Raw genomic sequence first — 25,653 nt, 5'->3', positions numbered from 1 at the left:
AAAAGGAAATTTTGTTGAGAAAGCTTTTCGCATTCAACAAATGAAACAGGTCTCTTTGTGAGCGTGTGTGTGTGTGTGTGCATGGTTATTTGTGATGGTATTACTGTTGGTGTGATGACTTTTTTTTGCGCCACAAAACAAAACAACACATGGACAAAATCAAAGAAAGAGAGAATGGTGGATAGAGAGTGGGGATAGAGAGAGTGGGAGAAAATATCTTTAAAATACTCACAAAAATGTGATTTAAGAGAGCAATGTTATATTTTCCTGTCATGAACATTTTCAAATTGAAGGCAGGACCTTAACCACACAACAAAGACATAAAAAGAAGCAACAGAAAATAAACGTAGGGTACCCTCAAAAATTCTAACTAAAATTAAAATTAAGGGGAATTAAGGAAATTAAGAAAAGAAAATTAATGAAGGGCCAGAAACCCAATATTCATGGTAAGAGAGTGAAAGAGAGAGAGAGAGATAAACTTACGAAACTGTTAAAGATGCTCACAAAAATTGGATCTAAGAGAACAATGTTATGTTTTCTTGTCAGAAACATTTGGAATTGAAAGCAAAGGACTTTAGCCGTAATTTCCATGCAACAAAGAGAGAGAGAGAGAAAGAGACAGAGGAAAAAATGCAGGGTAACTTCAAAACTAAAATTGAGGGAATAAAATTAAAATAAAATAATAGTAAGTAAAGAGGCTAAGACACAATACTCATGGTAAGAGAGAGAGTGAAAGAGAAAGAGAGAGAGAGGAAGGGAGAATACGAAAACTAAAGTTGGGAACGCAACATGTTGGAATTGAAACCAAAGGACCATAGCCACAATTTTCATGCAACAAAATATGAGAGAGAGAGAGAGAGGGGAGGGGGGAAGAAATCTAAGAAACTCTCTCTCTTTTTCTCTCTGAAAAAATCTCGCAATAACCAAAATCAATCTGCTTTCATTGTGTCCCACCAAATTGGAATTGAAACCAAAGAATCTCGGACACAATTTCCATTTTCAAATCATACGTCAGAAAGCAGCAGCAATAACAACAACAAAGACAATAACCCCAAAAGTGTACAGGTAAAAACTGTTTTAGAAAAAAAAAACAACAACAAAAAACCCATTTTCGTTTTATGAGAGACAAAAAAAGGAATTAAACCGAAACTAGAAGCTAAAATATCTGGTATATGGCGGCATATGAGTGTTCACACACACAATACACGTTCAGACAATAATTATACGCAGCAGGGTTATAGCTATTAATAATACTTATACGACCTACCTCAAGAAATAAGAAATAACTCAAAAGTTATAAAAAATACTATTATGAAAAGGGAATTAAATAAAAAACGAATATAAAGATTTCAAAATTACTTTTCACAGAGGAAAAAAATATGGACTCAAGGAAATACGTTTATTTTTTGATAAGAGGACTTTTACATTCTGACAATACTTATACGCCCTAGGTATTTACTTACCCCAAGAAATAAAAAATATAAAAAAAAATACTTTTATCAAAAGGAATTTCAAAAATAGCAAATATAAAGTTTAAGCAAATATTTTTCCCAGATTTAAAAACTCAACCGAGAAAGCTCGAGAAATAAAAAAGTTTTCAAAATTAGTTTTGCCAGAAAATTTTTCAAAAACCTTACAAAATGAAAAATAACTAGAAAATTAAAAAAAAAATTGTTATCAAAGGGATTTTTAAAAAATAGGAAATATAACGTTTTCAAAATTAGTTTTCCTAGATTTGAAAGGTTTTGAGATGAGCTTTTAAATCTGGAAAAAATATAACTCAAGAAATAAAATATAACTCAAAAATAAAAAAAATATTATTAAAAACAACAAATATAATGTTTTCAAAATTACTTTTCAGAATATAAAATAAATATGGACTCGTGCTAATCAATTTTTTTTTTTTTTTTTTTTTTTTTGATAAGAGGACTCTCAGTTCATCGTGGCTATAGTCCTATTTTCTATTTTAATGTTCCTTCCAATTTAAAGGAGTAGAAAAGACGGAGGACTAAAAATAGGACCACTGTGACATAGTATGGCTAGTTTGTGGATCGATAAAAGCCATTTATTGGCAGAAGATTTTCCATCCTGTGTGGCGCCCAACGTCCAGCTAATTATGGCTTTATATAAAATGTATGTGTATATAAATTAACAGAATCTATTCAGAGTCGACATTCCAAAATATCTTCATAAAAGAATTTGACTTTAAGATTATGTTTTACTTACCTTTAAATATATCTGCCACCTCTCTCAATTTACTCTGAGGTTACTCCAATTGTATGAAGATTGATGACCTGAAAATAGAAGAAAAGAGTATTAATTCGGTTGATTTTTTTCATATTTTTATTAACTATTGAGGAAGGAAAGTTATCGGTTCCTCAAAATTAAAAAAGAAATACAAGTAAATACAAGCAGTAACTTCGGCCAGGTCGAACTTTGAATACCCTCCACCATTTGGAACGAATTTGGAAATTTAAAAAAATATAATCCTTAAAAAATTCTGTTAAATTTTAAAAATACCGAATATTGCCGTTATATTGGGGTCTATACGACATGGACCTACATAGGTATTATTTGCCATTAGCCATTACCACATTCAAATTCGAAACTTGAAATAAACGGTGAATAATATGGCTAAAATCATCAAAATATCGTATATAGGGAGGTACCATTATATCGGAGCTGTGCGAAGACCTGGACCAGCATAGACAATTTTCTGTCACAGGCTATAGCATCCATTACTAACGTCAAATACAATATTTCAAACAATTTTAGTGGGTATTGTACCTAAACTCGTCAAAATACCGAATATAGGGAAGTACTGATATATGGGGCCTATACGAAGACCTGGACCTGCATAGACATTTTTCTGTCACAGACTGTAGTTCCTATTACGAACTCTAAATACGTAATTTGAAACACTTCCGGTGAATAATGGCGCTAAAATCATCAAAATACCGAATTTTAGGAGGTACCGTTATATGGGGGCTATACGAATACCTGGACCTGCATAGACATTTTTCTGTCACAGACTGTAGTTCCTATTACGAACTCTAAATACGTAATTTGAAACAATTCCGGTGAATAATGGCGTTAAAGTCATCAAAATACCGAATTTTGGGAGGTACCGTTATATGTGAGCTATACGAAGACCTGGACCTGCACAGACAATTTTCTGTCATAGGCTGTAGTATTCATTACGAATCTCAAACACCAAATTTGAAACAATTTCGGTGAATTATGTCGCTAAAATCATCAAAATACCGAATATAGGGAGATACCGTTATATGGGGGCTATACGAAGACGTAGACCTGCCCAGATAATTTTCTGCCATAGGCTGTAGTATCCATATCGAACTTCAAATACCAAAATTGAAACAATTCCGGTGAATAATGTCGCTAAAATCATCAAAATACCGAATATCGGGAGGTACCGTTATATGGGGGCTATATGAAAACGTGGACCTACATGGCCCATTTACGAACTTAACCTGCCTACTGGAAAAATAAACAGGTGTGCAAAATTTTAGCCTTCTATCTCAATTCGTTCGAAAGATAGCGTGATTACAACAGACAGACAGACAGACGGACAGACAGACAGACAGACAGACGGACAGACAGACAGACGGACATGGCTGAATCGACTTAGAATTTTACGCTGATCAAGAATATATATACTTTGTTTGGTCTAACATGAGTATTTCGAGGAGTTACAAACGGAATGACAAAATTAATATACCCTCCATAGTATTGTGGAGGGTATAAAAGAAATACAAGTAAAAAAGCAGTAACTTCGGCCAGGTCGAACTTTGAATACCCTCCCTTTTATAAAAAATGAAAACTCCTTTTAATTTGAATAAAAAATGTGTCACATATGAGGTAGCGTATGATTGAGGTCAATACTTATACGCCACAAAATCCAATGGAAATACCATTAAATATATTTCCCTGCCAAATTCCATAAATTAAAGGGTCAGTTTCTTATAGACGACAAGAAAGTAATTGCGAAAGCAAACCACAATTCTAAATAAGTTTTCCATATATATTTTATTTCCATAAAAAATTATAAAAAAATTTGAGAAAAATTCAAAATTGCAAAAAACATATTTAAAATTGTGTTTTTTCTATTAAAAAACTCAAAGCCAATTCGAACAAAAAAATCACCAAATGTATTAACCCTCCGTTGGCAACCCTATATTAAAACAACACAGAATTGAAAAGCTCTTAATAAGTATTTTTATCCTTCTCTTGAAATATTCTCTCTTTTATCTTCTCTTTTCCAAAAGAATTTTCTCTTTCCCCTCAGAAATAAAAAAACTATTTCATATTTTCAGCAAAAGATTTCACTTTCGTGCTTGGAGTATTATGATGTGGCCATAAATACAAAAAAAAAATGAAATCAAATCCCGATGTATTGGCACATAGTACAGTACGACATAATGATGATAGAAAAAAAATAGGAACACTATTATCATGCTAGCCGAAGTAAAAATCATAATAATGTTTACGATGATAATGATGTTGGCAGCTGTTGTGGGGTTTTTTTTTTTGCTGAGGTTTTTTTGTGTGTTTCCTTTTTTTCTTTGACAAATAAAGTCTGATTTCAACAAGTTAATTGCTATTCCAAAAAATAAAAACACAAAATTAAATAATAGAGGAGAGAAAAGAAGAAATTTCAAGGAAAATTTAAAAAATATTTAAATAAAGTAGAGCCGGCGTATGATTTACGCCAGTAGTTATACGCTCCAATGGTAAAACTCAGAAAATCGCATAAAAGTGTTTTAAGGAATAAGAAAACAGATATATAATCCAGTCTACAAACAATACATCGTTAGGCAGTGGTCCTCGGAGGTAGCCCTTAACAGTTTTAAAAGACATAAAGAGTTTGGTCCTAATTTGTTTGCAAATCAGGCAAATGTTTTTAGGCTACAATCAAATAAATCAAAAAAAAACTCCATCTTCAAAAAATATCGAGGAGCATATATTGTTTGCCAATGCCTGAGGTTAGCATGCACATAATGTTAGAGTCATATGTAAAGATATTATTTTGCTAAAGCATTTTTATAACATACTTTAAGGGGCTTCACACAATTTGCTATCTGTCTGAGGAAATCACTCTAGCTTCCGAACGAAGTGGGGTATATTGATAAAATTTTACTCAGATTTGTTTTAGGTCTGTCCGATTTTTAGGTATCGAAAATGGGCCAAGTAGATCCAAGTTTTGGTATAGTTCCCATATAATCATACCGGCAGTTTTAAGGACTTTTGGTTGCTTATAGCCTCAGCCATATGACTACGGAGGGTATATAACCTTTGATACGGCCAAAACATGTCTCATCGAAATAACGGTTTTAGACCCTAGGTCTCTTTGGATAAAATTCGTTTCAGGACTTTTGGAGTCGATTTAGCGATGTCCGTCCGCCAGTCTGGCTGGCTGGCTGCCTGGCTAACTTCAGTGCACGATAACTCTAGAAGGGATTATCCGATTTCTTCCAAACTTAGTACATCTTAATATTATTATCAAACTTAGATCGAGTTCTGAAATGGGCAATATCGGTCCACTCCTTTTGGTACCTCCCCCACAAAATGTCAATATTTTCAAAGAAAACTATTTACTGCACAGAAAGAAAAAGAACAACCCGATTTTGCTCTAACTTTGCAAATCGTTATATTTTCATCAGTTTAGGTGCGAAAATGGGCAATATCGGTTCACTCCATCAAGTACCGCCCCCACAAAAGATCAAAATTTTGTATAATTTTAACTCTTATAAATTGTGAAATAAGTGTCCGAATGTCCTCAAATTACACACATCACAATATTTCTATAAACCTAAGGTCTGATGTGAATATGGAAAAGATCGGTCCACTCCTTCTAGTACCTCCCCCATAAAGGGCCAAAATTTTGAATATCCATGAAGCTTATAAAAAGCGAAATTGGCACCTGATTCCGTTCAGACTTGGCACATCTCAATATTTACATCAACACAAGATCTGTTATAAAAATAGTAGATATCGGACCATTCCTTCTGGTACCTCCCCCACAAAGGGTTAAAATTTAGAAAAACCAAAACGATTATAAAATCCGAGAAAATGCTCCGATTCACTTCAAATTTCACACATGTCATAATTTTTACTAGCACAAGATATGCTGTGAAGACGGGATATATCGGTACACTCCTTCTGGTACCTCCCCCACAGAGGGTCAAAATTTTGAATATCAGTAAAGCTCATAAAAAGTCGATATGAATATCCGATTCCTTTCAGACTTGGTAGATCTCAATATTTCCATCAACACAAGATTTGTTATAAATACGAAAAAGTTCGGACCATCCCTTCTGGTACCTGCCCCACAAAGGGTCAAAGTTTTGAATAACCAAAACGATTATAAAATCGGAAAAATGCTCCGATACTCTTCAAATTTCACACATGTCATAATTTTTACTAACACAAGATCTGGCGTGAAGATGGAATATATCGGTTCACTCCTTCTGGTACCTCCCCCACAAAGGATCAAAATTTTGAATTACCATGAAGCTCATAAAACACGAAATTAACATCCGATTCCATTCAGACTTGGCAAATCTTAATATTTCCATCAACACAAGATCTGTTATAAAGATGGTAGAGATCGGATCCTTCCTTCTGGCACCTCCTACACAAAGGTTCAAAGTTTTGAATAATCAAAAGAATTATAAAATCCAAAAAAATCATATTTCACCGGAATTGTTTCGAATATGGTATTTGAAGTTCGTAATAAATGCTACCTCCTATGACAGAAGATTTCCTGTACAGATCCACCTTCTCCTGTACAGCACCTTCTCTGGCAAATTATTAACTTTAAAGTTTCATGTCTTCGTATAACCCCATATAACTGTAATCCCAGATATTCGAAATTCTTAAAATGACACCTTAATAGAACAACGGATTTTATAAATTCTGCAAGTTTCTTCCAATTTTTTGAGGGTATTTAAAGTTCGGCCCGACCGAAAATATATCATTTTAAATTATCTATGGTGGCGTATGATGAACGACAGTACTCATACGCTCCCAAATTCAAAACGATCAAAAAAACCTCCCAATCACACAAAATTTATTTTAATATTTTTAAAATCTTTTTAGAATCTACTGAATTTCCCAAATTCCCCTCCAAAAGAAAAAAAATATTGTCCCAAAACAAACCAGGTGGCGTATGTTTGATATTTATGCTCACACGCTCCCCAAGGCTCTTTTGCCATCGCTTTAAAAGGAAAAAAATTCCCTAACAACATTAAGGGGGCCAAAACAAAATACCCGAGAGTCTCATTATCCTTTTAGTTAACTGGGAAACTTTTTAAACAACCTTCATAAAGTTTCAATTTTTTCTCAATTTCCTTTTGTTGCCCTCCTGCGTTTTTTAAGTGTTTTCTAATAAGGTTGTGCATACGAAAAAGTCCTTTAATAAAAAGACAACAACAACAAATAAACAAGGCATAAAAAAGTAAAACAAATTTATATTTAAATTCAATTTTCTTGCATTTATTAACAAAAATTGCCGTAAATGGCAACGAAGACAAGGCTTTTTCGTTTAGGTTTTTTTCTTATTTTTTGCTTCTCTCGCAAGTCGTTGAACTCCATTTAAATATAAAAACAATGTCTTATGGCTTTATGAACAAGACCGAGCATGTTCTGTCCACATCCATGTGCGTGCCTGTAATATAAACATCATGATCTAATAAACTCCAATAACAGCCTTATAATAATTGTAATTTTCGTTTTGCTTTACTTTGTTTTTATTTTTATTATTTTCTTGTGTCGTTCCTTTTTGTAATGTTTTTTGGGCTTCTTGTTGTTTGTGCGTTTCTTGTTTTTAACGTTTTACTTGTTTTATGACATGTTCCTCCTAGACTGGAAATTTACGAAGAGTCACAAAAAAACAACCATAGACAGTCTTACTCACAATAATTCGGGGGATGACAGTAAGGGAAGGCATAAGAAAACAAACAAGTGTTTACACTCACAGACACACACACACATGTTTTCATTTACACCCATAGCCACAGCCAAGCAACGTTTGTTTTCATTTAACGACGACACACACACATCAAAAATCCCATGCCTAGTTCTTTTAAGTCTCTGCCTTGAGTTGTTGCAAAGGCCTAACAATAGAATGGGAAATTAAAACCAGGCATTATGGCACACAAAACACACACAGACTTGCTCACACTAACAACACACAGAGATACAGAGTGGCAGAGAGAGAGAGGGAGAGTGTGAAAGAAAAACAAAAACACTCACCACATCCAACTAACCTACATTGAAAGTTATGCTTAACTCAGCTTAGCTGTAGTGGTGGTGGTGGTAGTTGTTGTTATAGTTATGCTCTCCCAAAGAGTAAATACCAGCATTAGAAAGAGATATAACACTCAGAGTAGCAGTAGTGTTTACACCTAACTGTGTGTGTGTATTTTTAGTTTCGTTTTTTTTTCTTTTCCTCTTTTTAATGGATGCCAACATCTTCATTATTATCGCCATCATCGCCATAATAATAACGCACCAAAAACTGTAGCATATTTTTAGGCTTTCACGAAAGGCATTATTTGCATATAAGTGTTTCTGAAATGCTCTAACGTTGAATGGATGGATGGATGAATGGAGAATGGTTGCCTATGGAATGGCCAGTAATGGACAAATGAGACTGGCTGTTGGCCAGTTAATAGACTTGATAATGCATGACGTCACATTTTTGACGAGGGGAGAGGAAGGGGGGGAGGAAAATGTTGGCTTTCTAAGAAATTCCCAGCAAAGTAGGGCAAATATTAGTTAGCTTGATGTGTTACAAGGAAAGTGGGAAATTCGAAATGTTGTGATTATGTTTTTCAGCCACTGAGCCTATGAAAGCCATTACGATTCTTTGTTCATAGTTAGGGGAATATTTAGACTTCGCTATTCACATAGGACACAGAAGAACATTTAAAAGACCATAAATCCACATGCTTCTTGAAATATCACAAAGCAAAAATTCATACTTTTGAGCTATTGAACCAATATCCCTTTGGAGAGCTGCTAACGGTGGACGAGTTCACAGGTTGCGGATAATGAAAAGCCCAGTAGATATACTGGGTACCTGCAAATAGATAAGAAGTCGCGGTTAGTCAGCGTATCTTGGGGGAGAGTGACGCTTTTAATGCTCGAGTTTCAATAATCCTAGACGGACGAGGCGATTTTTCGATGTCCCTTAAAATAGCCAAACCTTTGTGCCGATCCCCACCATAAGAGCGCCACCCAACGCTGGCGTTTTTTTGCGACCACGTCAGTGTGGCAGGTTTGCAGTCAGGGTACGGACTGTATTCTAACGGAGTTTAGTTGATACTTGGGCGCCTCACCGAATATTAGGTTTAGTTACCGAGTCCTTACCATGGTAGGAAGTCTACCCTTGGGTCGACGACTTAGACCTGTCCGTCCGTCTATCTGTATGTGTGTTGTAATTACGCCAAAGTCAAAACGAATAAAGACAGGAAGCTAAAACCTTGCAGAGAACAGTCTTGGGTCTGCGGGCAGGTCATGTTCGAAGATGGGCTACATCGGTCCGCGTTATCGTATAGCCCCCAGTCAGTCAGTACGGTACCCCCGATATTCGGTATTTTGCTGATTGTAGCCAAATTTTTCGATAAAATTGTCTGAAAATCCGCTCAAGAGGTTTCTTTTGTGCACTTTACCGCCTGAGAGAGAATTGCCTGTATACCTCCACGATATCGTATGGCGCCCATGCAACGGTACCCCCGATATTCGGTATTTTGATAATTTTGGGGATATTATTCACCGGAGTTGTTTCAAATTTCGTATTTAGAGTTCGTAATGGGTACTACAGTCGGTGACAGATAATTTTCTATGCAGGTCCACGTTCTCGCATAGCCCCCATATATCGGTACCTCCCTATATTTGGTATTTTGACGATTTTAGGTACAAAATTCACCGGAATTTCGTATTTGAAGTTCCTAATGGGTACTACAGTCGGTGACAGATAATTTTCTATGCAGGTCCACGTTCTCGCATAGCCCCCATATATCGGTACCTCCCTATATTCGGAATTTTGACGATTTTAGGTACAAAATTCACCGAAATTGTTTCAAATTTCGTATTTGAAGTTCCAAATGGATACTACAGCCTGTGACAAAAAAAGTGCCTATGCGGGTCTATGGGAATAGTGTGTAGAATTTCGTTATTTAAAATATGGGTCGTATCATTTATGCCAGTAATCATACGCCTCAATTCTTTAGAATTTTTTTCAGATTTCTTTTATTTACTGTAGGACCACGTGAAAATATGCAAGGGTGTACCAAATTAAAATATGGGTCGTATGACTTATGACAATATTCACACGCTCCCTCACGACAAAAATCTTCATATATAAAAGGTGAGGATTTTTTTTCAGGTTTGATTTTGGGCCGTATTTTTAAAATTTTCTCTTGGATTTTTGAGTAGCCAGAAAATATTTTCCTCTAGATAAAGTCTTTATAGAGTTAATAAAAACTTCCTACCACTCACTCCTCCTCCCAAGTTTTCCCCTCTTATTTGCCCACCAAAAATGAACCAATAAGCCTTAAACTACCATCTTTGGTAGCCAGAATTCGTTGCAAACTTTTACTTTAAAACACAAAAATTTAATAACACAAAAGTTTCGCTTCGGGATGACAAAAGTTTTCGTTACTTCGACTTGTTCTTGCCAATTACTCATATTTCCAGTAATATTAACTCGAACAAATTTCCGTTTCTCGGTTTTCTTGTGAGAGCCGAAATAGGCAGACGCCTAAGGCTCTTTTTGTATTTATTTGTATTTTTTTGTGGGTGGTAAGGGTTTCAAGTAGAGGGAGGAAGGGAGAGAGAGGTGTTGATGGAAGCAAAAAGGCCCATGAAGTAACAAAACATTTTAGGGATTACTTTTCTTAGGAAGGTGATGAGGCTGGCTAAAGTTTCCCTTTTGTCTGGGCCAAAAAGCATTTCCAGACAAAAAAAAATGAAAGTAACAAAAACTATAACTTTTCCGAAGATTAGGAAAAACATAACAAATTAAATAATTTTTTCCTCTCTCTATGAAAAAACTTCTCATTAAAATGCCAGGCACGCCAAGGATTTTTAAACACATTTTATTATCCTTGCCTACATGCTGTAAGGACAACAAATTAGCCCTTGCTTCCTATTGACTTTGTGTCATGTTGATGGCCTTATCGACAATGTATCGGAAACATTTTTTCCCACACATAATTCGTGGCACCTTTTTTCCCGGCCAGGAAGGGAGAAAGGAGACAGACAGGCGTCAAGGATATTGAACCTCATGGAGAGCTTGGAAAACGGGACCCCTAGTTGGTTTGGCACTTAAAATTCCAGTCATGTGGTTGCTGCTGACAGCTGGACACTTGTCATTTTTTTTTTGTAGGCCTAAGGATAACATCTGCCAGTCCCTTTATCCCTCCCTCTCTCCCTTCTCTGACTCTCCCAAATTCTGGGGAAATTGCTTCTAATTGAAAATGTTCAAATCAAAAGGGTAGCTCTTTTTTAAATAAAAAAAAAAATTGGGACGAATTTAGTAGAGCCATTTAACAATGAAATTTAAAGGGAATTGAATTCCAACTTATCCCAATTTCTCGGAAATACACATAACAAATAAACAAATGCCTTACAAAACCTTTTATTCAAGCAAAAGCTCTATGTGAGGAAACGAATTCCTTGAAAAAAATATTCAAATAAAAAAATTCCGTATCCATATGTTGCTATTATGAGCCGGAATACAAAAAAAAGGAATTCACAAGAGAATACAGAAATTATCACTAATTAAAAATAAATTAACACAAAACTCGTTTAAGATGATAACAAATCTTGATGAATTTCTCAGTTATTTGCTTATAATTAATTGGGTATTTAGAAAAGAGTTGAAGATTTGAGGAGAGGATTGAGGATTGGAAGGGGTAGTGGGAGACAAAAAAAAAGATAAAAAAATAATTAAATTCAAGCCTTTTAAAGGAATTTCACTGATAACACAATGGGTCGTATGAGTGGCGACATGAATCATACGCCCCAGATTTTGATATTGGGATTGTCAATACTTATACGCCCCCTGGTCAAATAAAATACATGTATTCTAAGTTTCGAGTTTCCCTCAGAGAGAAATTAACAAAATTAAATTTTATGAAGATCTAAAACAATAGTTATGCTATTGAATGTGGCGTCTGATTGCTGTCAATACTCATACCATTCCCTCTCCGCATAGTCTTGATGAATTAATTGGGTATTTAAAAAGAGTTGAGATTTGAGAAGATGAAGAAATAGAGGGGGTTATGTGAGAAAAAAATATAAAAGAAATGAATTCAAACCTTTTAAAGGTATTTCAGTGAAAACACAATGGGTCGTATGAATATCGATATGAATCATACGCCCCATATTTCTATATTGGCTATTGTCAGTACTTATATGCCACCTGGTCCCATCCATAAAAAACAAATATTGTAAGCTTCGAATTTCCTTCAGGAAGAAATTACCAAAGAATAACATTTAAAGAGATCTAAAACAGTAATATAGTGGCGTATGATCGCTGCCAATATTCATACCATTCCCTATCCGCATAGTCAATTTAACACCCAAGCCAATGTTAATTTTTTTTCAAAACATCTCCTCAAATTGTTACCGAATTTCCAATTTAGAGACAAAACTCTAAGGGTGCGTTAGGGACAAAACTTTTAAAGCGCGTATGATTAATGTCAATACTCATACGATAACTACTTCTTTATATTAAAATAGTAGCTGTAATGGTATAATTCCGAACTCTGAATCCACGCTTTTGAGGGTCATGTTTCTTAAAACTGCAATTTTATATTTTATACAGAAGCCCATGCAAATAATCTGTAGAAGTCCGTTATTTAAAATATGCCAATAATCATACGACCCCAAATTAAAGCTATAAAAAATGGAAGGCATCGAATTTTTTCGATTTTTTTTATTCACGGTATAAGCCCAAAGCCTTCTCGTGAATAAAACACTAAATTTTTATACATCTAAGGATTGCAGTTTTTTCCGGAGGCAATTTCTCCAAATGCCTGAAAACGTGAAAATTTTAAACGAAACAAAAATTCCAATTCCCTTTAGACATAATGTTAACTTTAGCTAATGTTTTCGTAAATTTTCACAGCTTTTGATAGCGGAATAGTAGACAGAAAGTTCAGAACATAAAATAAGTGTACGTATGGGTGTAGACGATCCTAGCCTTAAGGGGTTTTGCATATATTCTTTAATAATTAGATAAAGATTAAAATGAGTCCAATTTTCAGGAAAAAAATTGAGGAATACAAAAGGTTGGGCGAGTCAAAAGAATTAAAAACAAATAAATTCGAGCCTTTTTAAAGATATTGAAATTAAAGTGCAATTGGTCGTATGAGTAGTGAAGTACATCATACGCCCCATATACAAATATTTTCGAACTATAAATTGAACAAGATCCAGTCCCACACAGAAATATAACAAATTATTCAAGTCCCAGTATTCTAAGAGGTAGTTTAATAAATATATATTAGGGCGTATGAAAAGTGACATAAATCATACACCCCATATTTTGATAGTTTTGTAGTCAGAAATTGGGCATTATAAAGAATTGATTTTTGGGGAAAAATGAATATATAGAAGAGGCAGTCTTAGCAACAATTCAAAAAAAAAAAAAATAATAAAATCCAAGTATTCTCTGAGGTAGTTCATTTAATGAACATTGGAGCGTATTAGTAGCGACATGAATCACACGCCCACCAATTTGATATTTTTGAAACTATAAATTGAGCCTTAAGAAAGTGGATTTTTGAGTAGAAGATAGAGAATTATGAGAGGCAATCCTACACAGAAATCGAGCTAAAGCCAAGTATTCTCAGATGTCGTTTAGTTAATGTAACTTGGGGCGAATGAGTAGCGACATTAATCATACGACCCAAATTTTTGATATTTTCGGAACTATTAATTGGTCATTAAAAAGAGCGATTTCAGAGGACAGATATACAACGAATTCTTTAAATCCAAGTATTTTTAGAGGTAATTAAGTTGACAAACATTGCGGCGTATGATTAGTGACATAAATTATACGCCCTATATTTTTATATTTTCATTTCCTTTATGGGTTTGCATAGAGAATGAGTTAGAAATAAAAATTTAAAAAAAGAATATACATGTCCGAGTTTAAAAACATGAATCTCGAAAATAATTTCGATATAAAACAAATATGAGGCGTATGATTATTGGCAATACTTATACGAACATATATATTCATCAGTTATTAACATCGAAACAATAAAGATTTTTCGAATTTCCACTTTTTCGATCTTGATAAATGAGACCTATCTTAAGAACTATATACAAACATGCAGAATTTTTAAATAAATCTAACATTTTAAGATGGACTTTTCGTTGAGTCTCTAGATTGTGTGGCATATGATTACACTCAATACTTATACCAACAATTTAGTCGGAAAATTATATACATTTAGAAATAATTAAGGCAAAAAGTTACTTTCAAATCAAACTCAAGCCTTTTCTGAAGTATATTAATCAATGTGGTCTGGGGCGTATGACTATCGACATGAATCATACGTCCCACATACTTATTATTATAACCCTATAAATTTTGGGTTTTTAGAAATTATTTAGAAATATAGCATTTTTTAAGAAGCATTTACTTCATGTGTTTACACTTCCACTGAAAATCTCTCCTCAATTTTTGAAAAGCAACTCTAAGTTGCCCAAGGACCCTTACAAGACATCTTAATTTGCCTCAAATCATAAAAAAACAAAACACCCAAGCAAATCATCGCTAACTCATTAATTGATGAAACTTCTTCAACTGAATCATCATAACAAAGTTTGCCAACAAAGCGGAAATTATAATTCATTACATTTTATCTGCATTTTATCTTCAATTCGTTTTGTTTCTATTTGTAAAACACAAAAGAAAAAAACAAAACAACATAACAAATATTATAATTCCCTCTAATGATGTGCTCAACAACAGAAATTAATTGTAATTATGAAAATAAAATTATCGGAGCATTTTTCCAGTTGTTTAGGCCCCACAACTTGTTGCCGATGATTTTGTTGCTGTGTTGCAGAAGATTCGACAAAAAAACAACGAATAATTCCTAATTGATTGACGGTTTATCTGGGTCATTTCAGAGCCATTATGCTCACAAAAAGGAAGTTATTTGTATCAGGGAAATAGAGCGGAGAGCGAAAGAAGCTGTTAGGTAAAACATCCATTGGCAACAATATCTCTCTCGCACACATACACACTCATTTGACGACGTGCTTTGTTTGCTAATTATGATAAAAGCAAAAAATCCCGAGGAAAAGACGTGGTGAAAAGGAAAAACAGAAATTGCTTTAAATCGCCGATTTCATGGATTATTGCCACAAAAATTTGTAAAAAAAAATACGTTTAATGCCTTTAAATAATAACTTGAAAAAGTCCTTTAAAAAATCTATTGTAAATCGAACAATCGAACAAATACGATGCCTTCTTTATTTTATTGATTTGATATGGGGGCGTATGATTATTGGTATAAATGATACGACCCATATTTTAAATAACGGACGTCGGTCGTCGTCGGTTTCATTTATTTCTTTCCCACAAAAAATTTAAAAAAAATCACATTAAATGCTTTGTCCTTCGAAAAAAAACTTCAAAACCATTGAATTTTTTTTTTTAATTTCAAGTCTAGAACACTAATAGATTTCTCATATAAAGCCTTTAATTTCAGTTTAGCATTTCGAAAAATCCAACGAAAATTTTTTAAAAAATGTATGTTCTTTAAAGTCTACATTAATCCTTCAGACCACTTTTTTTTATGAAAAACTTTCAAAATATCAATGGAATTTTTTTTTTAATTTTTTCCGCATATTTTTCAAAACGTCCTCGTTTAAAGCATTGAAAATTTTTGAAGAAACTTCTCAAAATTTCCGATTAAATGTTATTCAAAAACTCCTTTTTGAAGCCCTCCCAGCATCTACTTAAAATTCTACTATTTGTACCCAGAAAGCGCTCGAGAAAATTTCCTTTAAAAAGTCTTCAAAATATCCTTGGAAAAAAAATTTTGGAAAATCCTTCAAAATATCAGCCTAACAAGCCTTCAAAACATCCAGTTTCAAATCCACGCTCTATGTCTTGAAATGCCTCGAAAAAAGTCCAAAAAAACTTCAAACTATTCTTGGAAAGAAATCTTTTAAATCCCTTTTAAAGTATCTTCCTTCACAACTACCTCTTTCAAATCCCTGTTTAGTTCAATTAAATTTTCCTATTTATTTCTGAGATATAGCTCCAAGGCCTACATCTACGTCTGAGCGGATGAAAAATTCCCAGATAAATTCCTTAAAACGCCCTAGAATGAGTTTCAAGGTCCTTGATAATTTTTTTATTTTACATAATCCACATTTTCACCGCATAATCCTCGAGAAAATCTTCTAGAAAAATATCGTCGGGTCCTCAAGGCTCTTCAGATTCTTTTAAAATCCACATTTATGCCTTTGAAAAATAAAAATCAGGAATATTTCTTAGAAACCCACATTTAAAACACAGGGTCCTCAGAAAAAAATTCTAGAAAATGCAAGTGTGGCCCTCAAGGCCCTTGAGGTTTGAAAATCCACATTTATGTCTATCAAAAAAAAAATCTGAAAAATTTTCAAAATTCTTTGGAACATTTCTCTTAAAAATTAACATTTTGTGTCCTGAAATTTTCCGAAAAATTAATTCAAAATACAAGTGTGGCCCTCAAGGTTCTTGCGGTTTTCTGAAAATCCACAAAATCTTTAAAAAAAAATCTGAAAATTTTAATCCACTTCTAGGCCCTGGGAAGTCCTACAGAAAAAACAATTCTTTGGAACATTTCTTTTAAAAATTAACATTTCCGGAAATTTTTCTAAAAATTAATTAAAAAATTCAACTTCTTTGCTGTGGTCCTTGAGAAAATTTTATCAGAGGTCATCAGAGGTGAACACAAGGTCCATAAAATAATTCCTTTAAACCCCTCGTTTTGGGATCCAAGGTCCTTGGGATTTTTTTTTTTTTTTTTTTTTTTTTTGCAGAATTCATATTTTGACCGCATGATCCTTGAGAAAAACTTCTCAGAGGCCGACATTTTAAAGACAAGGTCCTTAGGAAAAAAAATCTAAAAAATTCACGTTTGGCCCTCAAGGTCCTTGGAATTTTTTCAATTCACATTTATGGCTTTGAAAAGAAATGTTTCCTAAAAAAAAAACGTTTTGGCAAAAAAAAGTCCTTCAGATGTTTTCTAATCCACTTCTAAGCCCTAAAAACTCCTTTATTTATTTATTTTATTTTTTTTTTAGAAAATTCCAATTTTAATCTATCGCTTTATAAGTCTTAGATTTTTTTTTTTTTTTTTTTTTTGGAAAACTTCTTTTAAAAATTCGAATTTTTTGTCCTGAAAATATCCTAAAAAAAATTTGTTATGCTATGGAAATCCTTTGGAACATTTGTTTTAAACATTTGGTGTCCTTGTAACTTTATCAAAAATTAAATTAAAAAATCAAATATTTGGTTCCTGCAAAGTTCTTGAGAAAAATATGCCTAAGCATCCACGATTATGGCATAGAAGGTCCATAAGAGCAATTATGAATCAATATCCTAATTTTTTTTTTTTTTTTTGAAATATTTTGCCATGCCTTTTCCTGTTCCTTAGGAACCTTAAAAGAAAATTTGTATCCATATCCTTAAGTTTTTGAAATATTTGGCCCTGCCCTTTTTCATGCCTTCCATTTCAAAAAGTTTGTTTCAATCTCCTTTCTGGCTTAAATTTTCCCATTAATTTCCAAAAACCTTAAACAAAATATGTCAAATATTTTGAAAAATTGAATTTTAAAATCGAAGTTTTGGTTCCTGCAAAGTTTGAGGGAAAATCTCCAAACGTGTCCACGATTATGGCATAGAAGGTCCTTGAGAGCAATTTTGAATCAATATCCTTAATTTTTTTTGAAATATTTTGCCATGCCTTTTCCAGGTCCTTAGGAACCTTAAAAGAAAATTTGTATCCATATCCTTAAGTTTTTGAAATATTTGGACCCGCCCTTTTTCATAGACTCCTTAATGCCTTTCATTTCTAAAAGTTTGTTTCAATCTCCTTTCTGGCTTACATTTTCTCATTAATTTCCCAAAAACCTTAAACAAAAAATTTCAAATATTTTGAAAAATTGAATTTTAAAATCGAAGTTTTGATTCCTGCAAAGTTTGAGAGAAAATCTCCAAACGTGTCCACGATAATGGCATAGAAGGTCCTTGAGAGCAATTTTGAATCAATATCCTTAATTTTTTTTAAATATTTTGCCATGCCTTTTTCACGTCCTTAAGGACCTTATAAGAAATTTTGTGTTCATATCCTTAAGTTTTTGAAAAATATTGCCCTGCCTTTCTCATAGACTCCTTAAAGCCTTCCATTTATAAAATTTTTGTTTCAATCTCCCTTCTGTTTGAAATTTTCCCATTAATTTCCAAAAACCTTAAACAAAAAATTTCAAATATTTTGAAAAATTTAATTTTAAAATCGAAGTTTTGGTTCCTGCAAAGTTTGAGGGAAAATCTCCAAACGTTTCCACGATTATGGCATAGAAGGTCCTTGAGAGCAATTTTGAATCAATATCCTTATTTTTTTTTTTTTGAAATATTTTGCCATACCATTTCCAGACCCTTAAGGACCTTATGAGAAATTTTGTATACATATCCTTATTTTTTTAAAAATATTTGTCCTTTTTCATAAACTCCTTAATGTCTTCCATTTTTAAAAATTTGTTTCAATCTCCCTTCTGAATGAAATTCTCCCATTAATTTCCAAAAAGCTTAAATTTTTGCTCAAAATTTTAATTTTCGTAAAATTTTACAATTGAATTATTATGCAGATGTATGTTGTTGTTATTTTTGTTGTAACAAAATGCCAAACGTTCTGGTCTCTGGCTGCTGATCCGAAGACAAAGTGTCTTTGTTGCGATTTAATTGTGCGGAAATTAAGTTCTCAAGCACCATCGACAATGACAACAAATTGAGCGGACACCAACACAAAGAAAATGTCTAACAGACGTACACACACACGCACATACACTCATACACGAAAGCTGGAGAGCGAGCGGATGACATGGATTGTTATGTTTGACTTATAACAATGTGACAGACTGACAGTGCTGCAGCTCTGTGTCTTCGTGTTTCCTAGCCCTTTCCCTCTTCTTTTTGCTGTTAATGGCAGCAATATTTTCTATGACTAGAGCTACGGCTGCCACTGGAGATCTTTTGTTTGTTGTATCTATCAATGTGATGGCTTCATTTGGTTATTCACTTGGCGAGGGGGCGTGGAACGCAGACTAAGTTGCTCTGCTTTTTGCATATTTATGGTTGGCATGAATATTACAATTTCAGTTTTCGTTCCCTACCCCTCGCCCGTCCTCCCCGTTGGCAGGCAATGCCATGATAATCTTTTATAATAGATTTTCCATTTTTTTCAATATCTTCCCATGGTGGTTTATTGTTCAGCATCATCATCGCCGCCGTCATCATCATCATCGCTGTGGTAGTTGTCATGCAGATTTTCTTTGCTCTGCCCTTCAGCCACTTGCCAGAACGCTGAATAATGCGTTTGCCATGTTGCTGTGATGCCCGCTGTCTGTCAATTGCTGGTAATACAAATGTCAATAAAATTCCTGGGCCCAGGGAGAAAATAAAAGGCGAAGGACAAGGACAAGAAGAAGAACAAGACAATACAAAAGGGATATGTTAACAACTTGTAGCCAGGCATCCCGCCAGTCAACCACCCAGCCAGCCAGCCACACTCAAAAACCCAACAAGGATGCATACATCCTGCTTGCAGCCACTGAGGTGGACGATGAATGACAGGCTTTTGATATCAAAAAGCCATAATGAGGACCAGTCGTAGAGTAAATGGCCAGGATAATGAGGATCAGAACAAATGATGCGGGTTAAAAGGTTGGTTGGTTGGTCGGTTTTACCTTTTCTTTGACATAAAATCGTTTAAGATGGCCGATCAATAATGTTTTTCAGTTTACCATGGTGGAGGACAAGGTCTGGGGCCGAAGAGAGAGAGAGAGAGAGAGAGAGTAAAATAGAGGCAAAGTCTCAAAGGATTCTCTTTTGCAAAAATGCTTTGATTCGAATCAGCAAAGGTCATCATTTTCTTTTTTTGCCAGTGTTTGGGTTTCCTTGGAAATATGACTGGCTGACTCGATGGCTGCCTGGCTCCCTGGGCGTCTGCCTGGCTGACCTTAATTACTAAAGGGGATTTCTGTGCCAGAGGTCATAGTTAAATGAAAAAAAAACTCATCATTCCATGATGATGAATGAGATGACTGAGATTTGAAAACATTTGCATTTTATTATGTGTCAGATTTATTTGGAAATTATAACACTTGCAAGCAGACGGTGACCTCACCAGGGTAGGGTATTGGTATATTTTTGCTTAAATAAAAAATAATCAAAAATTATTGTGGTTAGACATTTTTCTGTGGAATTTTTTTTGTCGAATATTTTTTTGGATTTATATTTTGGAAAGACCATTTTAATTTGAGAAAAATCTAATTTTTATTGGGAAAGTCCTAGAACACTTTTTGTTTAAATTTTATGGCCTAGGAAGTCCTTGAAGAGACCCAAAATAAGTTCTTCAAAAAAACCAGTCTGGTCCTTTTAAAAAATAAATTGAAAATTGCCGTCGAATTTGGAAGTTTTCTAAATATAACTCGTTTTAGTAGCCCAAAGAATCATTGGAATATTTTCTTTAAAAATCAAATTATTTTCCTTCTGGATATTTTCAAAGTCCCCGCTCTATTTCCTAATTTTCTATGAAATTTTAAAAGCTCCAAAAAAGAAGATATTTATTGGAGCTTTTTAAATTTACATACTGGTAGATCCTTTGAAAAGTCCCTTTTAAAAATCAAAATTGTTTTGTTCTAGTAAGTCCATGAAAAGACCTCCAGAAAAAGGAAATTTTGAAGATCTTCGTTTCGGTACCTTTCATGGACTTAAAAAACCCAATGTCTGGATCTTGAAAGATTAAAAGAATAATTGGCAAAAATTTATAAAAAAAATCCTCTCTGGGCCTCTTGGATTTTTTTAATCCAATTCTGGTTTTTAGAAGGTGCTTTTTTATTTTATGTGTCCATGGCTGGAATTTGGATTTTTAAAGAAAAAATTTCAGAGGATGTCCAGCTGTTGCTCGTCCCTACCGCTCGCCTACTTTTAGAACTCTCAGATACTGCTGTTCGCCTATGAAATGACTTTCAGGTCCTGCTGCTCGTCTATGAAAAGACTCTCAGGTCGTGCTACTCTCGCCTATGAAAAGCCTCCCAGGTCCTGCTACTCACGTATGAAAAGAATATCAGGCCCTGCTGCTCTCGCCTATGAAAAGCCTCCCAGCTCCTGCTGCTCTTCTATAAAAAGACTCTCAGGTCCTGCTGCTCTTCTATGAAAAAACTCTCAGGTTCTGCTTCTCGTGTATCAAACGACTCTCTGGTCTGCTGCTCGTCTATGAAAAGACTACCAGCTGCTGCTCGTCTATGAAAAGACTCCCAGCTGCTGCTGCTGGTCTATGAAAAGACTCCCAGCTGCTGCTGCTCGTCTATGAAAAGACTCCCAGCTGCTGCTGCTCGTCTATGAAAAGACTCCCAGCTGCTGTTCGTCTATGAAAAGACTCCCAGCTGCTTCTTGTACACGAAAAGACTCTCAGATCCTGCTGCTCGCCTATTAAAAGACTCTGAGGCCTTTTAACAGCTACTGCTCGTCCATGAAAAAATTCTTAGGTCCCACTATGAGAGGGGTCCTGTTATGAGAGAGTCACTCCCTTCCTCTCGTCTGAAGAGACTCTCTTTCGCTCGCCTATGAGAGACTCCCTTTCGCTCGTCTATGAGAGACTCCCTTTCGCTCGTCTATGAGAGACTCCCTTTCGCTCGTCTATGAGAGACTCCCTTTCGCTCGTCTATGAGAGACTCCCTTTCGCTCGTCTATGAGAGACTCCCTTTCGCTCGTCGATTAGAGACTCCCTTTCGCTCGTCTTTGAGAGACTCCCTTGCGCTCGTCTATAGAGACTCCCTTGCGCTCGTCTATAGAGACTCCCTTGCGCTCGTCTATAGAGACTCCTTGCGCTCGTCTATAGAGACTTCAATTCGCTCGTCTATGAGAGACTCCTTTTGCTCGTCTATGAGAGAGTCCCTTTCGCTCGTCTATGAGAGAGTCCCTTTCGCTTGTCTATGAGAGACTCCCTTTTGCTCGTCAATGAGAGACTCCCTTTCGCTCGTCTATGAGAGACTCCCTTTCGCTCGTCTATGAGAGACTCCCTTTCGCTCGTCTTTGAGAGACTCCCTTTCGCTTGCCTATGAGAGACTCCCTTTCGCACGTCTATGAGAGACTCCCATGCGTTCGTCTCAGAGAGATTCCCTTGCGCTCGTCTCTGAGAGACTCCCTTGCGCTCGTCCATGAGAGACTCTCTTTCGCTCGTCTATGAGAGATTCCCTTGCGCTCGTCATTGAGAGATTCCCTTGCGCTCGCCATTGAGAGATTCCCTTGCGCACGTCTCTGAGACACTCCTTTTCGCTCCTCCATGAGAGCCTCCCTTTTTTAATTGTTTTTTTACAAAATTGTTTTGCTGGGTTTTCTATGATTCTTGGCTTCGGTCTAGCCAAGTACCCAACAGCTTTGCGAGTCATGCCCTAAAAATAAAACGTTTTACAATCCCTTTCCCATAGAAAAAGCTAAAAAAAGCCATGGCAATTAACCTCCGTCTGGATCAGTTAATGATGAGCCAAATGATATCGTCATGCCAAGCATGAGATCTAAATTTAAATGGACAATTATGTGCTTTATTGTTGTTGTTGTTGCTTATTACATCTTCTGTCTGGCGGAAGAAGACATTATTTACCGGCTGCCAGACAAATGACCAAAAAAAAAAACCTAAAATCATTGCCCTCAAAAAAAATCGTAAATGGAACCTGTTGATTGGTTCTGTTGTTAACTGTTTTGGCTGCGTAACGAACGAACGCAAACAAGGCAGAAGAAGAACAAGCAGCGAGGAAAAACAAAAACAACAGAAAAAGCACTCACACGAAATAATTAATTAGCCAAAGTGTTGACCAGGTTGTCGATTTTAATGTTTGCCATGTCGATGTCACTGGAGATATTAAAATAAATGATTTTGTTATGGTTTAGTGTTGTTGTTGTTGTTGTTCAATTCGAATTGAATGGTATGACGAAAAAAACACATGACCAACAACAAACATTGCTGTGTGAACATGCCGGGCATGATTTGGTGGCAAACAATGTTGTCTAACAACCGAAATGGTTGCTGGGAAATTGTGTACGTGTGCAAGTGTGTGTGTGTGTACATGTGTGTGTGTCTGCCTGCCTGCCTGCGTGTTGGCAATGATTAATCATGGTAATGATGATTTTCTGCTTGTTATTATTACTACCAGCCATAACAACAACAACAGTACCAACAACAACTGGAACATGCCAATCGATACATTGACGTCACAGCTGACACAAAAAAGCTAAGAAACGAAAAAAAATCCACAGATCAAGCAATTTTGTTTAAAACCAGCAATTCGTTCGTTCGATGGTAATTGTAGTTGTCGTTGTTGTTGTTTTTTCCTTCTCCGGCTTCTGGTTTATGGTTTATATGGCTAGCTGGCTGGCTGGCTAGTTTGTTGCTGCTGCTGATGGTAGCCGTTTAATGGCCATATTTATGTCAGAATGGCCAGCTATTATCTCGTTGACTCAACAATTAAGCTTTGCATCGAAATTATTGGTTTTGCAAGTTTTTAGAAGAGTCGAAGAGAGAGAGAGAGAAAGAGAGGTGGATGAGAGTGCCAGGCTGACAAGCCAAAGGCCGACTTAAGGCCATAAAGGTCAATACAAGATAAGAGGCTATTAAAAAACATTTTTAACGTTTTCTATTTAGTTTTTTTTTTTTAATTGCAAGCAATAAAAAAAGTGTTTAAAAGATTAATTGTTGCAGTTAACATTTCGAAGGTGAATTGTTTAATTAGACAGACAAACAAGCAACACTAACAACCACAATTATGTTAATTTATCGGAATGACAATGTTGTAGACAACTTTTGGAATGTAAAACAGGAGTTAGGTAGATATTCTAAAAAAGGAGGAAGTATTTTTTTTTAAGAAAATATTCCAAAAAACTTAGATTTTTGAGATTATTTTTAAAAGGCATTTACAAGCCTCCTTTTAAGGCGAATATATTTTCAAAGAATTTCAATATTTTCAAGGACCTGGAAATTTAATAACCTGGATTTGTGGGGGAGATACGAGAAGAGGGGGGGGGTTATATATCCAATCTTTGCACGAGAACTTGTGTCAATAAAAATATTGGGCTGTGCGAACTTTGAAGACAATCGGCCTTTTATTTCGTATCTTATAAGAGTTATAATTATTCAAAATGTTGACCCGTTGTGGGGGAGTTACCAGAGGGAGTGGGCCGATATCTATAATCTTCACAAGAGATCTTGTATTGGAATAAATATCGGGATGTGTGAAATTTGAAGAGAATCGTATTTTGATTTCGTTCTTTATGAGCTGTTTTGTTATTCCAAATTTTGACCCCTTTGTGGGGTAGGTACCAGAATGGGTGGACCGCTATATCCCATCTTTACACCAGATATTGTGTTGAAAGAAATATTGGGATGTAAAAAATTTGAAGGGCTTATTTCGGATTTTATGAGAATTACAATTATTCAAAAATGTTGACACATTATGGGGACGGTACCAGAAGGAGTGGACCAATATGTTCCATCTTTCCAGCAGATGTTGTATTAGTAGAAATATTGGATTGTATAAAAATTGAAGAGAATCGGATGCTCATTTCGCATTTTATGAGCGTTTTTGTTATTCCAAATTTTGACCCCTTTGTGGGGGAGGTAGCAAAAGGAGTAATCGGACATATTCCATCTTGATACCAGATCTTGTTTTGAAAAAAATATTGAGATTTATAAAATTTGAAGAGAATCGGATACTTATATAGCTTTTATGAGAGTTACAATTATTCAAAAATTTTGACCCATTTGGGGGGAAGGTACCAGAAGGAGTGGACCAATATGTCCCATCTTTCCAGCAGATGTTGTATTAAAATAAATATTGGATTGTATAAAAAATGAAAGGAATCGGAAGCTTATTTCGCATTTTATGAGTGTTTTTGTTATTCCAAATTTTGACCCCTTTGTGGGGTAGGTACCAGAATGGGTGGACCGATATAACCCATCTTTACACCAGATATTGTGTTGAAAGTAATATTGGGATGTATAAAATTTGAAGAGAATCGAAGGCTTATTTCGGATTTTATGAGAATTACAATTATTCAAAAATGTTGACCCATTATGGGGACGGTACCAGAAGGAGTGGACCAATATGTCCCATCTTTCCAGCAGATGTTGTATTAGTAGAAATATTAGATTGTATAAAAAATGAAAGCAATCGGATGCTCATATCGCATTTTATTAGCGTTTTTGTTATTCCAAATTTTGACCCCTTTGTGGGGTAGGTACCAGAAAGGGTGGACCGATATCTACTATCTTCACACCAGGTCTTGTGTTCATAGAAATATTATGGTGTGTGGAATTTGAAGTGAATCGGAAGCAT

General features: G+C 35.1%; 1 protein-coding gene across 3 annotated transcripts in view; it reads right to left on the bottom strand.

Annotated features, from left to right (window-relative positions):
• Positions 1-25,653, bottom strand: part of LOC101893851 (high affinity cGMP-specific 3',5'-cyclic phosphodiesterase 9A) — a 259,215-nt gene that overhangs the window by 185,893 nt on the left and 47,669 nt on the right. For all 3 annotated transcript variants that reach the window (XM_059122351.1, XM_059122352.1, XM_059122353.1), the window contains exon 3: positions 2,227-2,294. The gene's annotated coding sequence lies outside the window, so the exon portion shown is untranslated. The remainder of the gene's footprint in view (positions 1-2,226; positions 2,295-25,653) is intronic.

The sequence above is a fragment of the Musca domestica genome, unplaced genomic scaffold, assembly GCF_030504385.1.
Source record: "Musca domestica strain aabys unplaced genomic scaffold, Musca_domestica.polishedcontigs.V.1.1 20, whole genome shotgun sequence".
NCBI lineage: Eukaryota > Metazoa > Arthropoda > Insecta > Diptera > Muscidae > Musca > Musca domestica.
This window is presented reverse-complemented; position numbering and strand designations above follow the sequence as displayed.